The 14,993-nt window shown below is 40.4% G+C and overlaps 1 non-coding gene across 1 annotated transcript; it reads left to right on the forward strand.

Annotated features, from left to right (window-relative positions):
* The first annotated feature begins 12,490 nt into the window (after nucleotides 1–12,490).
* Nucleotides 12,491–12,562, forward strand: Trnad-guc (transfer RNA aspartic acid (anticodon GUC)). The gene has a single exon. It is a non-coding gene; the product is annotated as a tRNA-Asp (tRNA).
* Nucleotides 12,563–14,993: the final 2,431 nt, after the last annotated feature.

Below are 14,993 nucleotides of genomic sequence, written 5' to 3' on the forward strand. Positions count from 1 at the left end.
AAGACAAATAAGACAAATAAGACAAATAAGACAAATAAGACAAATAAGGCAAATAAGACTATTAAGATAACACTCCAAGAATTTCTTCGAATATTCCTCCAGGAGTTCATCCGGATATTCTACCAGGAGGTCGTCCGAATATTTCTCCAGACATTCGTCTGGATATTCCTCCAGGATTTCGTCCAGATATGCTTCCAGGAATTTCTCCGGTTATTGATTCAGGAATTTCTCTAAATATTCCGGAATTCATCCGGATATTAATCCAGGAATTTGTCTAGGAACTCCTCTGCAAAATCTTCCAGAAATTCTTTGAGACATTCCTCCAGGAATTCCTCTGGATATTCCTCTACATATTCCTCAACGAATTCATCCTGATAATCTTCCAGGAATTTCTCCGGATATTTCTCCACGAATTCCTTTGGACGTTCCTCAGGAAATTTTTCCGGATATTTTTCCAGAAATTCATCCGGATATTCCACCAGGAATTCTTACGAATATTCTTCTAGGAACCCCTTTTAATCAGTACTTCGGATATTTCTCTAAGATTTCTTTCTAGGAATTCCTCTGGATATTCCTCCTGATATTCCTACAAGAATTCGTCCAGATATTCATCCAGGAATTTCTCTGAACTCTCCTCCAAATATTACTTCGCATATTTCTCCAGGGATTTGTTCAGATATTTTTCCAAAATTTTATTGGTGATGACAATGGATCGATCGCCGCGATTTTATGTTTCGGCGGACTAATCTTTCAGCCGCTTCCTTACTCTAAGACGGTAGTAATGGCCGTCTTAGAGTAAGGAAGCGGCAGGAAGATTAGTCCGCAGAAGATGGTCGAAGGCCAGTGAATCGACCGAAACGTCCGGACAATCTGGCAAACATTTGTTTTATTTCTCGCCGACAACCAATCGATTAGCAAATGAAGCAAAAATTTTATTGGATTTTCCTTCAGGAGTTCCTCGGGATAGTCTTCCAGGAATTCCTCCGAATATTCCACCAGGAATTCTTCCGGATAATACTTCAGTAGTTCGTCTGGATATTCCTCCAGGAATTCGTCTGGATATTCCTCCAGAAATTCCTTTGCATATTCCTCCGGAAAATACTCCCAAAATTTGTGTGGATATTCCTCCAGGAATTCTTCCGGTGATTCAATCAGGAATTCTTACAGAGGTTGTACCGGATATTCTTCCAGGAGTGCCTCCGGATACTCCTCCAGTTATTTCTAAGAATCCAAGAATTCCTTCGGATATTCCTCCAGGAGTTTCTCCTGATATTCTTCCAAAAATTCTTCCAGATATTCCACCAGGAATTCTTCAGGATTTTCCTTCAGGAATACGTCCGTATAATCCAACAGGAATTCATCCGGATATTACCCCAAGAATTGCTCCTGATATTTTCCCAGGAATTCCCAAAGTTTCTCAAAGATAATCCCTTCCTATTGAAGTCTTTGAAAAAGGGCGTGGGCAGGAAACGGTTAAGACCTGTAGGAAGGAGCTAAAACAACTGATGGAATTCCGGCAATGATAGGAAAGAACACGGACGTTGTGACACTTGAAAATCAAAACACTTCGTTTATTTGTTAATCGAAATGAGCCATAAACGTTAGTTTGTGATATTTGCATTTTCCACGAAAAAAAAATGTGCAAAAACGATCAATATTCGTGATTTTGCGACGCTCGTTATAAAGAAAATCGACTTCACCTACGCGAGGAAACTTAACTTAACCACCACTATTTCCAAATTATGTTCACAGAAATGGAAGCAGAATACGCAGATTTGTCGTTTTATTACGAAGCTGGTTGACTAACCCGTGGTACCTTGCATGAGAGATTTTAATCTCTAGCATGAAAACTATTGAAACAAAATTGAAACAATTTGGCACAATTGATTGTCGAAAACTGATACATTTCTCTAATCTTGTAGAAAACAGTCGAAGTCTTTCAATATAATTTTTCAAGCCTATTCGCTTATTTTTAAAAACACAGTTTCTCAACACCGCTTACTGATTCGCATCATGTACTTGGAATGTTTCAAATCTAAATTTCAGAAAGACACATCTTTTGTAAGATATTTTTTCTCAGCAGATGTACACATCTGTGTGAACAACTTTTATCAAGAATAAAAGCAGTAAAAAGTAATTCTTTTTCTTCATCATCTGCTTGCGAAATTCGATTACCGATTGTAAAATCAATATGCGTCGAGTATTGAAAAGAAGCCAACAATTCCATGCCACGTTACCTAAAAAGAAAAAAAAAGTTCTAATCAAACGCAATTAAATCGAAAAAACCAATCTTTGAAATAATTTTAGCCATTTTGTAAAACTAAATACCATTCTGAAAAAAAATTTAGTCGTTCTAAAAATGACCCGTAGCTTGAACAGGTTGGGCAGGCCTGCTCCAAAGGATGTGATCATCAGGAAACGTAAATAGTGACCGGTAAGCTGACATAACTACGTTTAACATGCCAAATATATGGCAACTCAGTAACAAAATCTCAATTCTAGACCAACATTTGAAAAGGGCGTAACAGCCAAAATTTATTCTTTTCGATTCTTTGTCCACATCAGAGCGTTAATGAATAAAGCTTCCAATGAATGATTAAATTTGTTATGATTAAATCATTCAACTCTATGATTAAAGATTATGATTAATGATTTATACATTTTTGACAATGAATAATGATTATGATTAATGATTAAATTTATTTTTGACAATGATTAACGATTATGATTAATGAGTAAAACGTTTGAAGTATGATTAATGATTACCGATCGTGATTAAATGTTGACACAATATGTGTATGATTAATGATTAACGATCGATATGATTATTGATTAATGATTATGAATAATCAAATTAAATGATTTGCATAGTGATAAATAATCAAGTAACTGTTCGACCAAATTATGTTTTTTTACCTTTGAAATTGTATGATTATGATTAAAGATTAATGAATAAAAGCGATGTATGCAATGATTTAAGTTGATGATTATTGAATAAACACTAAACAATCATGAATATGATTAGTGATTAGTGATTAAATTCAAAAATCTGTGATTAATGATAAGTGATTAATGATTGAATCGTATTTTTTGTATGATTATAATTAATGAATAATGATTAAATAACCCATTATTCGTTAATCATGATTAAATCTATGATTAATCACTAATGCTCTGGTCCACATACCTATATAGATATATATGTAGACGAAAAATCAGAAGGAATAAAATTTGGTTGTTACGCTCTTTTCAAATGTTGGTCTAGAATTTTCATTCTGTTGGAACTTCTACGTTGTCTATCGAAACAATTGGATAGCTCTGCGGAAATGTTGGGCAACTTATTCTTTTAATAAGCCATAGGAAGACTATCAACATGATAATTTAGTATGTGAACATCGGTTGTCAAAATAATCAAAGTGAAGTTATGAACAAAGCTATAACTGAAATATAAAAGAATGCAATCAATTTGACTTGATACGAATAATTCGCCATTTCAAAATGTTCGTTTTTACAAAGTAGCATTTTGATTATAAAGGTGATAAAAATTGAACAGCCAAGTGTTTCAATGCTGAAGGTAACCTTCGTCAATTATGTTTTTTTTAATGTTCACTCCAAATTTAACTGTGCCATGTGATGCCTCCCTCAATGTAAATGCTTTTCTTATGCTTACTGTTCTTTCTGATCGCCTTTTCCTCCCAGGTTATATTATGCATACGCTTAATGAAAAAAGTTTTAATATATTTCCTCCCATAAAACGGCCAGTTTTATGCATCACTGAACCATCGGTAGCAGCTAGAAACAACATCCAACGATTTGGTGGATGAAGGAAACCTATCTTGAATCCATCATGTCACGTCCCTCCACGTCCCACACCGCAATTGGTGGACGTCTCCGAGAAAAGTCAGAATCTTTTCAGAATTCATAATGAATTAGGCTACAAAGTCTCAATCCTTCCACGTCCCGCTGCTGCTGCCACCTTCGAAATTCAATTTCGAGCAGCATTTCCATTGCCCGTGCGGTGCAACTTTTCGGGATCAAGAAATCCTTGTTTGCGTTGACGAGGGTTGTTCATCATCGCACACAGACGTCGCACTCTGACCCAAGTTGACGATCTGCTTCCGAGCGAGCCGAGCCTATCACGGAGCCAGCTAATTGGAAATTTTGTTTGGTCCTTTCGAAGGAATGCATCGTCTGTTGAATTTCGAGGGATTGTTTTCAAAAGGGCGATTCCTATTTTAAATATGTGTTTTGTAGCACCGATCGAGCTCTGTAATCAAAACGACTGAATCGAATGATGCGACCCGTTAAAAGATTACCCTTATTTCTATCTGCTATTGGAATAAGAAGAATAAAATAGTTTTCTTGAAGTGCAATCTCGCCTTTCGGAAATCAATTTCTTAGATTCCTGTTTACCATGTGCTGGTTGTCCTTTCATAAGTTTTGACAACGACAACAGCCAGTCTTCCCACTTCTTCGAGATTTTACCATTGTTGGTCATGGCGCACAAAAGAATTTAAAAAATTGGGCCCTAATTTTCAAGAGTTATTCTTTAACCGCGCGCATGCATATGTGCAGAGTATGCCCCGATAGAAGCGGGAACCAGTTTCGGACGCTGATGCTTATTTTATTACACATTGAACGGCTCCTCGAAGGAGTTTTTGAAATTTAATACGTATCAGACCGCGCGCAGTCATGAGGATGACGACGACCCCGACAGACATGCAGGGCCAGCCCTGTCAAGCAAAGGAGATCCATCATTATCATTGCCCTCTGCCTCAGTATTCTTATTCTAGCCGAAATAAAGATGAATGGGCAGGCTGTAAAAACTAACACCATTTAATGAGATTGGTTGTTAGTTTTGGCTCTTCCCGGTAGTTTCCTGGTCATTTGACAAGTCGTTTCTAGGGTAGAGATCATTTGTCAAAGAGTTATCGAACGTAAGGGAACACACAGAAATATGTAAATAGAAATTGAAGATGTTATCATACATACTGCTCCGATAATTATAAGCACACTAACAAAAAAACGGCAGCGGGGCTATGTCCAAGGGTTTAACTATCCCTCTCTAGGCTACTGCGAGTTGTAGGGCTTACCTTACAACATATATGAACTATCACGTATGGTTTGGGATGTCGGAGGTCTCACTGTTCAGGACGGTTCCATAAAATTCTATACAGATGGCTCAAAAATTAGAACAAAAACGGGAGCAGGAATCTTCGGCCCTGGAATAGTGATCTCAGTGGCAATGAGAGACTATCCAACGGTGTTCCAAACGGAGATTTTTGCTATAATGAAATGTGCCAATATCTGTGTAGAGAGGAAATATAGATATGCAAATATTTGTATTTTCACAGACATTCAAGCGGCACTCAAAGCATTGAGTAGCTTTAAATGTACGCCAAAACTTGTCTGGGAATGCATTCTTTCATTGCGAAAGGTGTGCCATGAGAACTCCGTAAATCTGTACTGGGTTCCAGGACACTGTGGCATTGGAGATAATGGAAAGGAAGACGAGCTTGCGAAACGAGGTTCAAACACACAGTTTTTGGCCCAGAACCTTTCTGCGGTATATCATACTGTACCATAAAAATGGAATTGAAATCCTGGGAAGCACAAAGGTTGATGACCAACTGCTTGGTTGCCGAAAAGTGTGCTCAATCAAAGAGATTTATAATTCCCAGTGTTTCAGTAACCGGCTCTTGGAACTCAGCAAGAGAGATCATTGCACCTTTATTGGCCGAATAACCGGACAGTGCCCGAGCAGATGTCATTTGAAAAATATTGGCCAGATTCAGAATGATATCTGTCGTTTCTGTAACATGGAACGTGAAACCTCAGAACATCTGCTTTTCAGTTGTGATGCGAATAGTTAAAAGTAATCAGGGGTTTACAACAAAAATTCAACTCAATGGACGCAGTGGTTCTACGCCCCCCAAAAAAAAAGTCCAGGCCATAGGTGGGACCCTAAACAGACCTGACACGATGGCCCTCCGCCGAGACAGGAGGTTTGCGCAGGTCCAATAAGCCACCTGTTAATGGATCATGTCACTATGTTTCGCAGGCTATGGCAGGATAATCCACGATGAATTACATCCCCGAAACTTCGACGTCGTGGCGCTGCAGGGAATTTGCTGGACAGGGCAGGAAGTGTGGAAAAGCGGGAATCGAGCGGCTACCTTCTACCGAAGCTGTGCAACCACCAACGAGCTGGGGACCGACTTCATAGTGCTGGGCAAGATGCGCCAACCCGTGCGCCAATCAACGCAAGGATGTGTAAGCTGAGAAAAAAAGGCTGTTTCTTCAACTCATCCACAACATCCACAACAACATCATCCACACAAAAAGTGACCAGACGACGAGAAAGAAGTTTTCTATGCACAGTTGGAGCAAACATATGATGGAGAGGTGATGTAAGGATCGTTAATCAGACCGGACAGTCTGCATAACGTATTGAATGACAACGGCCAACGATGCATAAACTTTGCAGCTTCTCGCGAAATGGTAATCCGAAGCACTTTCTTCCCCCCATAAGGCCACATGGAGATCACCTAACCAACAAACGGAAAACCAAATCGACTACGTTCTAATCGACGGTAAATTGTCCTCCGACATCACGAATGTCCGACCGCAGTGTGAATATAGAATCCGACCACTACCTCGTTGCAGTATGTCTGCATTCAGAACGCTGAGGTTTAACATTGGAGAAAATTCTATTATCTACCAATTTCTGAAACCAACTATGAAACTCTTTTGAAAATGGTATCCATAGACCAACGCAAAATGAACTCCCCTAAGAAGTTATGACGTTTGAGCGGAACGCAAAATGAACCCAAGTGAGTATTGTCTATCCGGAAGAAAGTAATTACGCTTTTTATACCGAAGTTGGATTTTTCTCCAAATACGGAACATCAATTAGTATGGCATATAAAACTTCGGAAGAAAGTTCGGTTCGGAAGTCCCGACGCTCAATTTAACTGTTCTATCTATTGAAAGTCCAACTTTTCTATCACTATGATTGGAAATGATATTCCCTTGATTCTTAAGTGCTGTTACACCTTTCACAAGTACGGCGGTACGGCGGCGAACTCTATTCGATCGGAGCGTCTTACGGAGTCCAAAGTACGTACGATTTCCAGCCACTATGCGCCTCCGAATTTCTCTGCTGGTATCGTTATCGGCGGTCACCAGTGAGCCCAAGTACACGAATTCTTCAACCACCTCGATTTCGTAACCACCGATAGAAACTCATGGTGGGTGGCTTACATTGACCTCTCTTGAGCCTCTTCCTATCATGTACTTCGTCTTCGACGTGTTGATGACTAGTCCAATCCATTTAGCTTCGTTTTTCAGTCTGATGTAGGCTTTCTCTATCCTCTCAAAGTTACGTGCCATGATATCAATGTCGTCGGCGAAACCAAATAACTGGACGGACTTCGTGAAAATCGTACCACTCGTGTCAATCCCTGCCCTTCGTATTACTCCCTCCAAAGCGATGCTGAACAGCAAACACGAAAGGCCATCACCTTGCCGTAACCCTCTACGCGTTTCGAAGGGACTCGAGAATGCCCCTGAAACTCGAACTACGCACATCACCCGATCCATCGTCGCCTTGATCAACCGTATCAGTTTATCCGGAAATCCGTTTTCGTGCATTAGCTGCCATAGCTGGTCCCGATCGATTGTATCATATGCGGCTTTGAAGTCGATAAATAGATGATGGGTGGGCACGTTGTATTCGCGGCATTTCTGCAATACCTGACGTATGGCGAACACCTGGTCTGTGGTGGAGCGTTCACCCATAAATCCCGCCTGGTACTGCCCCACGAACTCTCTTGCAATTGGTGTTAGTCGGCGGCATAAAATTTGGGAGAGTACCTTGTAGGCGGCGTTCAGCAATGTGATTGCGCGGTAGTTGCTACAATCCAGCTTATCGCCCTTTTTGTAGATGGGACAAACGACACCTTCCATCCACTCCTGCGGCAGAACCTCATTCTCCCAAACCTTGGTGATCACCCAGTGCAGCGCTCTAGCCAGTGCCTCACCACCGTGTTTTAACAGCTCTCCTGGTAGTTGGTCAACTCCAGGGGCTTTGTTGTTTTTCAGCCGGCCAATCTCCTCCTGGATTTCCTGGAGATTCGGAGCCGGAACATGTCCTGTGCGCGTGCTCCTAGGTTCATTACCATACCGCCACCGTTGTCTGCCATATCGACATTCAGGTGCTCTTCGTAGTGCTGCCGCCACCTTTGGATCACCTCACGCTCGTTTGTAAGAAGGTTCCTGATTATGTCCTTACACATATCGGGCTGTGGCACGTGGTCCTTACGTGAATGGTTCAACTTCTCATAGAACTTTCGTGCGTTTTTAGCGCGGTACAGTTGCTCCGCATCTTCACGGGCTTGATCTTCCTGCTGGCGCTTTTTCCTCCGGAAAGTCGAGTTTTGTCTGTTCCGCGCCCGTTTGTATCGTGCCACGTTCGCCCTCGTGCGGTGTTGCAGCAATCTCGCCCATGCTGCATCCTTCTCCTCAACTAACTGCTCACATTCCCCGTCCTACTAGTCGTTCCTCTGATCCGGAGCCACCGTGCCTAGTGCAGCGGTTGCGGTGCTTCCAATGGCGGATCGAATATCTCTCCAGCCATCTTCAAGAGATGCTGCGCCTAGCTGCTCTTCCGTTGGGAGTGCCACTTCCAGCTGCTGCGCGTAGTCTTGGGCTAGTCTACCGTCTTGTAGCCGCCCAATGTTAAGCCGCGGCGTCCGACTTCGACGCATGTTGTTCACCGTCGAGAGTTTTGAGCGCAGGCATACTGCAACGAGGTAGTGGTCGGATTCAATATTCGCACTGCGGTAAGTGCGGACGTTCGTGATGTCGGAGAAGAATTTACCGTCGATTAGAACGTGGTCGATTTGGTTTTCCGTTAATTGATTAGGTGATTTCCATGTGGCCTTATGGATATTCTTGCGGGGGAAGAAAGTGCTTCGGACTACCATTCCGCGGGAGGCTGCAAAGTTTATGCATCGTTGGCCGTTATCGTTCGATACGGTATGCAGACTATCCGGTCCGATGACCGGTCTATACATTTCCACCCTTCCTACCTGAGCGTTCATGTCACCGATGACGATTTTGACGTCCCGTAGTGGGCATCCATCGTTTGTCTGCTCCAGCTGCGCATAGAACGCTTCTTTCTCGTCGTCGGATCTCCCTTCGTGTGGGCAGTGCACGTTGATGATGCTATAGTTGAAAAAACGGCCTTTAATCCTCAGCTTGCACATCCTTGCGTTGATTGGCTGCCACCCAATCACGCGTTGGCGCATCTTCCCCAGCACTATGAAGCCGGTTCCCAGCTCGTTGGTGGTGCCACAGCTTTGGTAGAAGGTAGCCGCTCGATGCCCGCTTTTCCACACTTTCTGTCATGTCCAGCAGATTTCCTGCAGCGCTACGACATCGAAGTTGCGGGGATGTAATTCATCGTAGATTATCCTGTCGCAACCTGCGAAGCCTAGCGACTTGCAGTTCCATGTTCCAAGCTTCCAATCGTGATCCTTTATTCGTCGCCTAGGTCGTTGCCGATTGTATCGAGTCGTATTATCTTCTATGTCGTTCGTAATAGTTGTTTTTAAAGGCGGCTTATTGGGCCTGCGCAAACCTCCTGTCTCGTCGGAGGGCCATCGTGTTAGGGCTGTTTAGCGTCCCACCTAACACCAGGACTTGGGCTTGTGCGCTTTGAGCGTCCCTGCTGCCCCCCTGTTTTGTTGAAGCTACTGTACCCTTTGATCAACCGTCGGTCGTCATTGTCCCTGAAAAATAAGCTTGCTGTCTACAAGCAAATCATCCTCAACGTGGTCGAATATGGCATGCCGGTCTGGGAGAGCTGTTCAAAAGTTCAAGTTCAAAACAAGTACCTGAGGATGATCATGAACACCCCTTCCAGGGCAAGAACTTCTGAGGTCCACCGTCTGGCCGGTATTAAAACTCTACACGAGCGCTTTGGTGAGTGTAAGGAAAGGTTTAGGGTCCAATGCTTACAATCGGACCAGGCGACCATTAGGGCGCTACACAGTGGTTAAAATCCCGAAAAACGTGATCGTTAGCTTTTTCGGTATGAAATCGTCTTTTAAATGGCATAGTATGTTCAGCAATTATGTTGCATACATCAAGGGGTATCATTTGAGAAAATTTTATTTTTGATTAATTCTCCTAAAAGTGAGATAGAAATTTCATTTTTTTCAAAATTTGTTGAAACAAAATGGCGTTCTTTGGAAAGTTGTCAGAAATAATTTACAGAAAAACTTTGTCAAAGACACATTGGGTCTATCATTTGAATCGAACAAAATATGAATCAATTTTAGATAGTAGGTCATTTAACCCTAATAAAACTTGTATGCAATGAATAAATTTGCATGGTCGAATTTTTTATGTTCACAATGTTCTAGAAACTTATTATTATTATATATTTATTAATCACATAGTAATTAAAACCAGTGGATTTGTTAACCATGAATATTTATGTTATACCAAAGACTTACCCGAACATGTAGAAAAATAGTTATTTTTCAATAACAAATAAAACCACTTGTAACAGAAAGCTTTGAAGCTTATCTTTTGAATGTGCATTGATTTGGCTGCCACTTTTTGCCACCTTGCGAGAAATTTTGGTGTGAAAAATGTGTTATTTTGTTCGTAAATCTCGAATTTCCTTCTAACAATTGAAAATATTGTTATGATTTAGTAATTGAACGCTGTATTTTTATGTGCTGAATGAGTTTCTAGAACATTGTGAACATGAACCTTAAAAATTCGACCATGCAAAGTTATTCATTGTATACTAAAACTGGGTTAAATGACCTATTATCTAAAAATGAGTCATATTTTGTTCGTTTCAATAGATAGACCCATAGTGTCTTTGGCAAAGTTTTTCTGTACATTATTTTTGACAACTTTCCCAAGAACGCCATTTTGTTTCAACAAATTTTGAAAAAATAAAATTTCTATCTCACTTTTAGGTGGAATTGCTGAACAAACTATGCCATTTAAAACACGATTTCATACCGAAAAAGCTAACGATCACGTTTTTCGGGATTTTAACCACTGTGCGCTAGTTCCAATTTAGGTTATCAAATTATTATTGTAAATATTAGTGTACATAGTAGTTAGGTTATCAAATTTTCTAAATTAATCAATGCCTCCTTAAGGCTATTCTGATACATTAGATAAACTTTATAAATTACTTTAAAACTCTAACCATTGCTAAATATTGAACCGAATCAAAGATGAAGGGCTAAGTGGCCAAACACTTGAAATGTTAAAAATAAAGTATCAAACGAAAATCGAAAATTAACGAATTTAAGTCATGCTTGTTATATCATTTGAAATGTCATGGGGCGCAGATAGCGATCTCAGCATCGGCGGTGTTACTGAAGCCGAGATAATTAATGAGGCCTTGGTAAAAGTACACTTTTGAATAATTAAGAATAAACGTTGGCAACCATGTTGAATGAATTCCATTTCATCAAAGTTCAGTTCAAACTAAATTATTTTGTTTGCAATCCGATACTACATATCAGTTCTAAAATTCTGTGGTTTGGTTTCAATTAATACAAACGCTTAAAATGTGTCATAAATCATATGCTACGACTACGAGTGGTTTCATGTCGTGGTAAACCATTTTGCCTCACGGATGCTCCTCTATGACGTTCCACACTGTATAGCTATCAATACCTTCAGAGCTGCTATCGGAGATGTGTACACAGATAAAGGCAAACGTTCGTCCGTCTGGACTGGACTCTATCAACTAAAGATGCACATAGGGTAGAACAGTGTTAAACGCACCCACAGAATCGAATGGCCTAACTCATAAAATTACTTATACAACTTGTTGTAGGGTGCTGAACGTAGTAGCTGAACGATTATTACCAATAAAATTCAATATCATTTATGCTTTATCGAGCTGCAATAAAAAGATTGAAGAAAATCCTTTAATTTTTCAATTATTTTTAAATTGCGATTCATTTACCTTACCCGCAAGATTTTCGCTTAATCCGCTGAGACAAATAAATAACCATGCGTTTACCATTATTTCATATGCAATTTTACATCAGCATTCAAGCGTTTTGCCCCGTGCACATTTTCAAAACCTATTTTGAATGCGTTCAAAAGTCACAAAAACCTTATTATTTTGAATAGGTCATTGTAAAACGTAGCTTGTTTTATAAATTTTACATCATCATGTTAAAAAGGTTCAATACTCATATTCACGTTGGTGAAAAGCATCGAAAAAGCTTAATGGGTGCATATTGGACTGTTCTCCCCTACGTAAGCGCTGTACTTTGCTCTGCGGTGTTTTGTTCGTGTCGGCGATTGTAAGCAAGCAGACTATGAGGAGGTATTCGGGCATGGCGAAATGATAGTAAAAGTCGGTGCGATTGTGCTACACGTCGTGTTGAATTTATAGCTTGTAGAAACCACCGTACCGGGCTGTGAACGTAATCAAGTGTCCTCGATAGTATAGTGGTCAGTATCCCCGCCTGTCACGCGGGAGACCGGGGTTCAATTCCCCGTCGGGGAGATGCATAATATTTTGTTTCGCGTTAGTGATGATAGTTAGAATTGGAAATTCCACGCATGATACACAATCTCTAAATTAACACTAGGATTGATTCGCTAAAAAAACTTAGGCGGATACATTCGTGCAGAAAATCGTTGTAACTAAATTTTCAAATGGCTATATCTCAGTGAGTTTTCAACCGATTTTCCCAGTTTTTTCACCAACCTCTTAGTCATCTTTTCTAGTTTCTGGACATTGCAAAATATTGTATCTAGGGGTGTTCAATTTTTCACTAGAGCTGTGGGAGTAAAGCAACGGATTTAGAAAAATGCGATTTTGGAGATATACATATATTTTATTACCAAAAATGATATCTATTCATATAGTGATGATTGAAATGATAAAATAACAAATAAAAGACATCACCTGGAACATAAGAACACATTTTGAGCATCCCTACTATGCATACGATGATAATTCGGTACCTTTAGGAACCACTTTATACTACAGAATGTATGAGTCTTCAGAAAATGTTTTCAAGTATGTTGTCTACTGTGAACTTATTAAAATAAATGTAAACTATATACGAAACATGTGTGATAATAAATTATGATGTTCTAGAATCTCCGAACTGTACTGGAATTTAAATCAAATGGTCTACCGAAACAACCAAGGCTTCCATGATGTCCCATACCGCGGTATCAACCCAATTATGTCCTCCGAGTATTTATTTTTCACTTTCGTCTCAAATCCAGGCATTTTAGTTGTTGTAAGATCTCCAAATTGTCCTGGAGGTTGAGTAAAATGGTCTATCGAATCAACCAAGGCTTCCATGATGTCCTCTGCCGTAGTATAAACCCTATTATGTCCTCCGAGTATTGATCCTTCTCTCGCGTCTCAAATCCAGCCATTTGAGTTGTTGTATGATCTCCAAATTGTCCTGGAGTTTGAGTAAAATGGTCTTTCGAATCAACGAAGGCATCCATGATGTCCTCAGCCGCGGTATCAACCCAATTATGTCCTCCGAGTATTTATCTTTCACTGGCTCCAAATTGTCCTGGAGTTTGAGCAAAATGGTCTACCGAATCAACCAAGGCTTCCAAGATGTTCCATACCGCGATATCAACCCAATTATGTCCTCCGAGTATTTATCTTTCACTTGCGTCTCAAATTCAGGCTTTTGAGATGTTGTGAGATTCCCAAATTGTCCTGAAGTTTGAGTGAAATGGTCTATCGAATCAACTCAGGCATCCATGATGTCTTCAGCCGCGGTGTCAACCCAAGCATGTCCTCCGAGTATTTATCTTTCACTTGCGTCTCAAATCCAGGCACTTGAGTTGATGTAAGATCTCCAAATTGTCCTGGAGTTTGAGTAAAATGGTCTATCGAATCAACTAAGGCTTCCATGATGTCCTCTGCCGTAGTATAAACCCTACTATGTACTCCGAGAATTTGTCTTTCACTTGCGTCTCAAATCTAGCCATTTGAGTTGTTGTAAGATCTCCAAATTGTCCTGGAGTTTGAGCAAAATGGTCTAACGAATCAACCAAGGCTTCCATGATGTCCCCAGCAGCGATATCAACTCTTTTATGCCCTTCGAGTATTTGCATTTCACTTGCGCCTCATATCCAGGCATATGAGATGTTGTAAGATCTCCAAATTGTCCTGGATTTTGAGTAAAATGGTCTATCGAATCAACCAAGGCCTCCATGATGTTTTCAGTCGCAGTATAAATCCTATCATGTCCTCCGAATAATTGTCTTCCACCTGCGTCTCGAATCCAGGCATTTAAGATGTTGTAAGATCTCCAAATGATCCTAGAGTACGAGCAAAATGGTCTATTGAATCAACCAAGGCTTCCATGATGTCCTCAGCCGCGATGTCAACTCTTCTATGTCCTCCGAATATTTGCATTTCATTCGCGCCTCAAATCAAGGCATCTTAGATGTTGTAAGATCTCCAAATTATGCTAGAGTTTTAGTGAAATGGTCTATCGAATCAACCAAGGCTTCCATAAAGTTTCTAGCTTGTCTTTCACTTGCGTGAGATTCAAATGAGATGTTGTAATATCTCCTAAATGTCCTGGAGTTTGTATCAAATAGTCTAGCAAATCAACCAAGGCATCCATGCTGTTTCCAGCAGCGGTATCAACCAAATAATGTTCTCCGAGTCTTCAAATTCCACTTACGTCATAAATCCAGGCATATGAGATGTTGAAAGATATCCAAATTGTCCTGGAGTTTGAAACAAATGGCCCACCGAATCAACAAATGCTTCCGCAGTTTCAACACAATTATTTTTTCCGAGTATTTGTCTTTCACTTGCGTCTCAAATCCAGACATATCATATGTTGGAAGATCTCCAAATTATTCTGGATTTTAAATCAAATGGTCTACCGAATCAACCAAGGCTTCCATGAAGTCCCTAGCCACGGTATCAATTCAATTACGTT

This window comes from Armigeres subalbatus, chromosome 3 (genome assembly GCF_024139115.2).
Source record: "Armigeres subalbatus isolate Guangzhou_Male chromosome 3, GZ_Asu_2, whole genome shotgun sequence".
Lineage (NCBI taxonomy): Eukaryota > Metazoa > Arthropoda > Insecta > Diptera > Culicidae > Armigeres > Armigeres subalbatus.